Source organism: Aptenodytes forsteri, unplaced genomic scaffold (assembly GCF_000699145.1).
Source record: "Aptenodytes forsteri isolate BGI_AS27 unplaced genomic scaffold, ASM69914v1 Scaffold404, whole genome shotgun sequence".
NCBI lineage: Eukaryota > Metazoa > Chordata > Aves > Sphenisciformes > Spheniscidae > Aptenodytes > Aptenodytes forsteri.
In genome coordinates this window covers 1,825,665-1,835,091 of record NW_008795629.1, presented here as the reverse complement: position 1 = coordinate 1,835,091, position 9,427 = coordinate 1,825,665, and positions in this window count along the sequence as shown.

The following is a 9,427-nucleotide window of genomic DNA, read 5'->3' as shown; positions in this document are numbered from 1 at the left end:
CTCTGTGATCGATCTTGTCACCAGGTAAGTTTGCTAAGCTTATTACAGTCATTGATAAACACTACCACCCTACTTTGACTAAATTTGTGCTGTAGCTTCCAGCACTGAGATCTCATTCTGCCTTTTATCTGCTGAATTAGGAGCTGTCTTGAATTGGACGTGTTTCCCCAGAGTGTTAATTATGACTGAATGTTGAACTTAGAGGTTAGTAATTCTGTTCCCTCCTTACCTAAGCAAAGGTATTGAAGCTGGGTTTCTAAGCAGACTCTCCCAGCTTCAGCCAGAATACTTTGTGCTGTTGCTTTTCAATGATCAGAGTATTCTGCCCCCACAGAGACAGTACCCTGCTTTGCTGATGGAAACTAAGAGTGGCTGAATGAGCCAAACATGCAAATGCAGCCCAGCAATCCTGGCTGCTGCCCCTCCACTACCGGACCCCAGGCCCCAGATCCTGGTCTGTAACTGGATCGTGGTTTTACATCTGTTGTGGCCATATCTGGCCGGTTGCCATCCCTTGTGGGAGGATAGACCTTGCAGTGAGCATTCCCAAAGACTGATGGGGTCTTTGGTGCAGTCAAAAAATCCTTGCTTAGAGCTAATGATTCCCCAGAGTCCCACCCTGGTCATCTGAGGGTGACTGGCAGGTGCACCCCTTTCATCTTTGACTTTTTCAACCCAACTTGCGGGGTCTGGCAGAACTTTAGATCACTTTGCTTTTCATTTGGCATTAGCACACTTGAAGTAAGAAAGTTTATGCCTGAAAACAGTTGGTTGAGGTCTGAAAGCAGAAAATATTAAATCCAGGCATGGAGAGCTTTTAAAAGAGCAGGAATTTCATGGAAATAAAAACAGGCTAGTCCATTAAGTTCCTCTCATGGACTTTTATGAGGACAATTATTAATACTGTTGAAAATTATACTTGTGAAACGTGTTAATGGGAGCTGTGCTGGCTGCTGCCAGAAAAACTGCAACCTTTACAGCTCATTTGGAGACAGAAATATTCAACAAAGTAGCCTACAGGGTGCAAAGGTTCGCGTGGTGCAGGCTTAGACTAACTTAACATATGCCCTCTGTAGCCCTGGTATTGTCCAAAACCTAATGCCTATAATAAAAGAGAGAAAAATTGGACCCCAAGTGGCAAGGATTGTAAGCCCTTGGAATTCTCCTAATCAGAGATATTCAGCTATTTTTAGTTTATAACATTTAGTCAAATAGCAACAATGATTTTTCTTCTTTTTTCCAACTCAGCTGCACGGTATGTTGGAGGGGGTCTTGATGGCCTGTGACCTTGCCTTTATCTGTCGGTCTGTCACCACCGGTCTTCAAAGTGCAGCTTAAAGGATCTGAGGCTTCTGTGTGGCCTTGATGTGATCTGCTTTCCTGGTAAAGTTTTTCATTAACGGGTGCTTTTTTAAGCTGGCTGGAGCTTGCTTTGCTTGCTCTGTGGGATGCTGCTGGCTCTGGGGCTCTCCTGACCCCCGCAACCAGGTTTAATAACTCTGCATGGCCTGTATTCGCAAGCTTTGTGTGCACGGTGGATGCTGCTTCTGCATGGTGGATGCTGCTTCCTGCCCCACTGAACAGGCTCTTTCTTTTCTCCTCCTGCCTCCAAAATCTCCATCAAAGGCTCTCAAAAGAGGAAATATTTTTTTGAAGTACAGTTGGTTGATACAGTGACTGAGCAGTAAGCCCATTCATCTGCACGGTGCTTACCCGCCTGCTAATGGTACTGCCCTTCCCGCCAGCCTGGATTCCTATTGCTGCTGTGTCAGCCATACTTTTCTTTTCCTCTGAATCTTAAGAGAGAGAACATACCTAACAAAAGAGCAGTCATGCTGCATCAGACCACTGGTCCGGGTAGCCCAGTATCCTGTCTCCAACATTTGCCAGCAGCACATGCCTAGGGTAGAGTGAAAAACAGGACAAGTGTGCATGGTGCTCCGGTGTGGTCTGCCAGCAACTCGTGGTTCAGGAGCTTTTTGAGCCAGAGCTGCTGTCTATGTATTCAATATAACTTAATGGAGTTTTCTTCTATGTCCAGAGGCTTTTTTCCAGCAGAATTTTAACCTCTCTCCTATCCTTTGTTTTTAACAAAGGACAAAAATCCGTTCTGGGGACATGTGGTTCACTTACATGATCCCTGCATTTGAGTGGCTTTTTGTGGACACCTGGAAGCAATTGTTGGTGAGGCTAAAAGACCTGTCTCAGTCACCAAAGGAAAGCTGTTTGTTTATGCATCCATGTCTAGAGCAAAGGAGTTAGGTGCCCCTGTGCAAAATGACTGCAAGGGCTGAGTGTGAAAAAAACCTGTCATAGCTGTGGCTGGGTCTGGGAGACACTGACCTTTCACTGACGTGGCAGATGGGACTGGCTAGTTCCTCCAGTTAGAGCATTACCACGCCGTTCCTACAGTATGTTCTTGCAAAGAGACTTTCTCACTCTGATTTTGCTGCAGCACAAAGATAGACAGCCAGTCCTGTGTATTTTGTCCATCAATAAGTATGTGGGACAGTAGGGATTGATCTACTGGTGTCCCTGCTCAGCAGGATCCCCAGGAAATGGGCTTCAGCTTCTTTGCTTAGACTGCATTTGGTCTCAGCCAGTCAGGGATCCCATGGAGCACTTCTGGAGAAGTCCAGACTGGTTACTGTGCATCGGTGTGGGGAGATGCAGCCCCTACCTGTAAAAGAGTATGCTGGGGCCCCCTTTATTGCAGACCTGACCATCGACACACAGCAGCTCTTTTTCCCCCGATTCCAGCAGAAGGGTCTGACAAACACTAACTCTAAATCCAAGGGATGGGAAGAAGGACACCTCCGAAATGTTTGGTTTGCTTTAGTGCAGTTTGTGTAAGGGGCAGGCCAGAGCAATTACCAGCATGCAGCAAGATGCCTGCTATGTTCATTGGAGTGTGTTTCTTTACTACGTGTCAATACAAACCTAGAGCCATTTTTCAGAGTTTGCCAATGGCTATAATTGAAAAGGCATGAATTGCCCTCAAGAGATTCCCCACTGCTCTGCATTATTATCTGCTGGATGGCAGCTCTATAGGCTATGTATCATTTTTTTCAAATAACCAGTTAATTACTAAATAAAACAACCCAGCTTTCAAGCTGATTAGCCTAGATTAATGACCAGCAGCATGTTTCACTCTCCTCAACAATTTATCATGGAAAAGAACTATGTCTTTAATGATTTAGGTACCTGGTCTATTGAGGCTTGCTCCAATCTGTACAGCCTCCAATTTGATTTAATTGCTCTTCTTAGTTTGTGACCTGGAAAAAACCAAGTGACAGCTCCCATTAGTGAAGCCCAGCTTGCAACTCGCTTGCAGTGTTACAAAGGCTCACTGGGTGTCTTTCTCTGCTGACTTCATTAAGAAGATATATAGAGGTCAAGTGTCACTTTGGCACAGAACAAGTACCACGCCATTTATCAGCTGAAACAGGTTGAATCAACCTGTGTATTTTATTTAAGTTTATATTCATACTTTTTTCCTCTTACAGTTTTTAAAAGGTGTTTTTAGAAGCTCCTTGTTTTGTTTAAGCTAAGATTGAATTTACAGACTGGTCTTAAAGGCATTAATTGCAGTTCGTTTATTGTTACTTTGGCATGAAAACTTTGGCATTGCGCTCCTCTACAGTTATTCAATAAAAGATCTTTTGTTATAAGGGCCTATTCAGGGCCCTTGAGTTTGCTTCCTAATTAATATTAGACTTCCTCGCAGTTGTGCTCTGGAGTACAAATGCTCACTTCCCAAGGATGTTGCTGCAAAGGCACATTGAATGTGTCTTTAAGTGCATCCTGAATTACTGACTTATTATTGGGCAAATCCCTGAAGTCTTCACTTAGCCAAAACTCCCACTTAAGACAATGGGCCTATGGGAGTTGTCTCATCATTAACTGAGCTCCAGCAGTTGTCTGGCACTCAATGAACTAAGTCATGGTCACTGCCCCTGAGAGTTTACCATCTACATTAGAGACAAAGACTAAACAGGGCTGAGAAGATAATGAGGCAGCATGAGCTTGGAGCTGTGCTCCTGGACCCGGCATTGCACTTCGTTCTCGAGGTGTTTATGAAGGGGCAGGGGGACCACTGCTAACAGCACTGGTCGCTGTAGTGGTGTTAAAGGCAGATTTTGGCGTGAGCCGTTGATAATGGGCTCTTTCTTTGTGCTTTTCAGCAGACGAGGCCAAAACAGATTAAGTCCCTGCTATGTCTTCTCCTTCTAGGGAGATCTGTGGCCCTCCTGGACTGGGAGCTGCTGGCTGCTGAAGGGGGTTGCTTTGCACTGTCTTGTTCTGGGATTTTCCATCTGAGGGGAAGGTACTGTCAGGCTGACACTCTCTAAGGTTTTAAATCCCTGAGGTTAAATTGCCTGGTGGCAAGGCCAGGACAAGCCCGTCACAGACACTTGGATAAATGTTTTTGTGGTACCAGACAGTCCCTAGCTGCAGCTCCCTGATATTGGCTGTGCAAGTCACCAGACAGGTTACCTGGGGAAAGCTTTCTTGCGAGGAACGGGCATAGCCACCACATCAGTAACACTGAGTCAAGTGGCAGGAGCACATCCTGCCCGTATCAAGGCTGACTCTATGGCGCTGGTGACCCATGGGGGCCAGAAGGAGAAGCCTGGAGAACTAAGGGACACTGATGGGCTGGTGAGGAGGAGAAGGGTTTGGAGAGAGCGGGAGCTGTGGTTTGTGCCTAAGGAAAGACAAGGTGGGGAAGTGTTAAGTGTTTTCACAGGTAAATTGTTACCTTGCTGTGGGGGGTAAGCAGGCTCACAAGGCAGCCACATAGCCCAACTCCCCTGTTTTTTGCTATCGAAAGCATAGCAGGGCTGGGAGGGGATGGCTGTCACAGCCTGACATACATTCATAGGGAGCTCAGACAAATCCATAATTTTTGTTTCTTCCTTGCCACAGGCAACTGCTATTGCTAACCCTTTCTGCAAGAAAGCAGGATCTCGGGGAAAGGTGGATGGGATTGATTGGTACCAGTGTGAGCATCATTATCAATGTCCTGGGACCTGTGTCAAGCGTGCCATAAAGATTCCTGCCAAGCCTGCTAGAAAGCTTAAAGGTCCACAGCCCCTTTGATCTACCCTCTGTATAAGCCTTATTACTGCTGTGTCCCCTCAGTGCTGTCCTACATGAACATTGAGCTCTCATATTACCATTGCTGGAGAGGGGACTCTTATCCCTACAAAAAGAATCCCTTCCAAAGAAATGCAAAATTATTTCATTTCATATAGTCCTTGCCATTACTCTCACGGGAAAAATACTGTACTAGGTACTAAGAAGAAGAAGGGAAAAACCAGGGCCTGTGTAGCAGAGTAACTCCCTGCAGACAGCCTTGGAGCTGCTTTTGTGCCATGGATACCTCCCTACCCTGTGGCTGAATGATCCTAAGTGTAGAATTTAACATAATTGAACAATTGAGGGTTGCTGGTTTATTTGCCAAGCATGTACGTGAAATATGGCCAAAATGTGATCATGTCTCCAAGCTTTTCACCAGTCTTTATTCCTGCAGATAGAAACCCATATGTCCCTATGCTGTGACCCAGCGCAGAAAAGCATAGGACTGTTCCTGCAGACGGTCCTTGCCCTCGGAGTATTAGTGCAGGAACCTCTCAAGCAGTCCTCATTCCCCAGGGCTATGCAGTAGGACAGGGGACCTGGACGAGAGATGCTGGTGGCAGTCGCAGAGCACGACCGCTCGTGGCTGTGTCTGATGTGGGTCTGTCTTAATCACCTTGCAATGGTCACAAAGCTTTACCCCCTGGCCCCTTCCTTCACCCAATCCCTCCCACAGCTATGAGCTATTTGATCGGTGTATGAACCCAGCTGTGAGTGAATGTGGGCAGGTGTAAAGCCCTTTCCTAATCCCCTGGCCATGCACCTGGGTTCCTATGGTACACTTTGAAAATGTGCCTCAGATCTTCATTTTGGGAGGTAAGAGCTGCTTCTCATCTGTGCAAGCTGGTGTCTTATGCAGGCTTTTTGGGTTTTCCTAAAGCAGCCTAAAATCTCCTAATCCTCCCTTTCTGCCTCATATTTCCTGCTGGTTGCACTCCTGAGCCCCGGTGCCCACTGATGGCTCATTTTTATCACGAGAGAAGGTGGTGGTTGCTTTTGGAGTCAACATAGCTGCTGCCAGCTGACAGAAGAGATGTGTAACAGAGCCAGTGTTGGTCCCAGCTGCTGGTGTCTGCACCATTTGGGTAAGGACTGACACAAGGGATGCGTGAGGGCAACAAGTCAGCCAGAGTCACCTTTGTTGCCTGCAAGCAGCTATCAGTGCTGAGCGGTACAGACCTCTCAAGGGAGAAAGAGGAGAAGGGGAGGTCTCTCCCATTTCAAACCCTCTCCTGTTACTAATGGGGACAGGTCACAGCCATGGGAATAAGGCATGAGGCATTGATTCATCGAGCTTTTTCTTGTAATGCTGTAGATCTTCATTAATGTTCCCAGTTGTGCTTTCTGCTGTTCCAAGTGGGGCCACTTAATGACATAAAGAGCTTAATAAAGAGAAGCTGTGGTCACAGCTGAGGGGAAGGGTCTGGCTTACTGCTGCCAAGGGTTGTGCTGTTTATCATATGCAGCATCAGCCTCTAAATATTTCTTACCGTTGGGACTGAGAGAATCACTTTGCAGAGAAGGTTATCCAGTAAATCTGGCAGGGCAGAAACAGAGACCAAGAAGGGAGCATGTCTTAGGACCATACTGTTCTCTAAAAGCTTTTGGCAGGTATCTGGAGGGGGCTGTTTGCTATTATGAACCGTGATTGCGCAGTGGCCATGGATATGAGGTCTTATAAGCCATGCAGCGGGGTTTTCTACTGGAGTGTTTTTCTATCTGTTCCACTCTCTCTCCTGGAGGGATCCCAGAGCTCCAGGCAAGGCGCTTGCTGATGCTGGGCCCAGTGCTATGGAGCTGGGGGAGCCCAGAGCCCTGGGAAGGGTGGAGGAACAAGCAGAGGGAGGAATCTGGTGTATCTGTGAGAGTAAGGAGCCACAGAGAAGAGAAGGCACCTCTGCGTGCTGTCCCTAGTGAAACCATCAGGTGCAAATATATTACAATTTATCTTTTCTACTTGTTGAAGCCATCCCACAGTACATATCATTTGCAAGCATACTTGAAATATAACTGTACAAATGTATCTTAGAAGTAGACTTTCCCTTACTTATCTGAACTGACTTAGCTCCTGCCTTCCCAGGACTTAAATGCATTTGCTAAGCATTAACCTTTCCAGCAGTATTTCAGCTGGACAAGTTTACTTTCCAGATGGCGCTTGGACAGGCAGATTAGCCCCAGGTAGGTTATGATAGTTCTAGATCTGGAAGTCTTTACTTCAGTGGAAGAAAGTCATTGTGTCAAGCCACAGCTCAGATGTGCACTTCAGAGTCTTTCCTTCAGATGTCCGCCCAAACACCCCTCTAGCAGAGCTTGTTGAGCCTTTCCCATCATTCAGGATACCTTCACTAGGATATTGGTGTGCAGGTGGACAAATCTGCAGCCAGGGTAGCAGTGGGGTGCTGAGCACTCTGTCATATTAAACATAGCTACAAGCCCAGTTTTCATCTTAGTGTGAATTGATGCTCAGCATTTAGTGCAGAGCAGGTGTTAATGGAAGGTCATCTAAGGCTTCTCTGCAGCATAATTATGGGGCTATTTCAAGCTTTCTCCTTTGGTTTTAATGCAGATCAATGTTGTAAATCGTCAAGAATCATGAAGTGAAAGTGTCTGCGAGGCTGCTGGACCACCTGCCTTCCAGAACTGCTTCTTGCATACTAAATTTAGAAATTCATCACCTGAGACCAAGCTTCCAAGCGTTTGGAATGCTTTCCAACACTGAAAGCATTACCAGAGGCTAAAGGTTGGATCGTGCCACTAGCATAAAAAGCATGCAGATGGAGTTGCTGCTGGCTCTGCAACATATAAACCCTGTGTGGAGGCTGCGTGGGCTGATTTCCCTGAATGACACTGTTTCTCGTGCTTGTTCCCATTAGTCACCCAGTCGCTCTGCTCTCAGGCTTGCTTCTCTGTATGCTCAAACTGGGGCATTTTGCTCATCTAATTTGGGGCATACTTAAATTCTCATTCATTTCTACTCCACATACAGCAGATCTGCCCCCTTGATTTAAAGAGTTAAAGGATCTTTGGCTAGATTGGCTTTAATATCCTCTGCAGTATCAAGCTCTCATTTCAGTAAGTCCCACTTTCCTCCTGCTGTTCATGCTCTCTAACAGCTTTCTTTGCTCTTCTCGCCTTTCTTTTCCGCACAATTTAAAGGCACCTTATTTAATTTCAAGAACTTTTTTGGAGGGGAAAGAGGTGATTATTGATTCAATGAAAACTGGAACTCTTACCTGTGTTTTTCATCCTAGTTTTCAGGTGTGGCATCCAGATAACTTTTGTGCCCTGGGATTTGCTGTGAGTCTAATAGCAACAGCAAAGCTCTCCCTGTCTGCAAGGTCCCCGCAGCAACGGGCTGGTGATTTACTTTGTTGACAGGCGTGCATGTGGCAGCGCTGCACGCCTCAGCTCTGCTCCATCCCTTTCATGCTGGGCATCCTCCAATCGCCCTCCTTCCACTCAGGTTGCCGCTGTCTTGTTGCTTAAATGTTTTTATTGCAAGGAACAGAAGTAAGTCGAAGGGGAATTGTTTTTAAGATCAGGACTAACCCCTAGACTTGGTGGGGCTCCTAAAACAGGGATTCCCTTTGTTGGGGCAACCGTAATTTTTCCGGGGTGGTGTTGCTATAGAGATGGTGTCCGATCTCTCTCTGTTAATGTTGCCCTTTTGGAAGGGCCCTGAATAGGCGCTGAGGTAGGTAAATGTATGCGGTGACACCGAGCGGGTGATTTTATTCTGACAAATTCCTGCAACGTTTGTTTCCAGGCTTGTCTGAGGGCCGGGATGCAGTGTTGGGCTTTTTGTCCCACGTGCTGCCCTCGCGGGGACGGAGTTAATGGAAGCCTTGTTCAGAGCCGCTGGGGCAGAAATTTTTTTGCTGAGGGAGACAAAAGCCGAATGGGCCACCTCAGAGGTTGCTTTGGGAAGGCCGTCTCTTGTGGGCTCTCAAAGGAAACGGGAGATAACTCTCGGCCCAGGAGGCTCATCGAGCGTTTTCAAGCACCCTCCTCTCCGCCCTGCCGCCTTGGGCTTGCACATCTGCCTCCTGCAGCATCTTTCCTAGGGTGGCAGGGAGGGGGTTTCTCCAGAAGATGTTAATTAGAGTTGTTTTTTCACAGCCTGGCAGGAGAATAATTGCCAGCGTCGTGAGACATGGCCCGGAGGTGCTGTCCGAGTCGGATGGCTGCGGTGGGGCTAGCAGCAGAAAGCAGCAACAGGAAAGGGCACAACATGCCCGTACCCGACTGTAGGGGGGGGTGGGGTCGTGCCCCGACACGCCCGCGG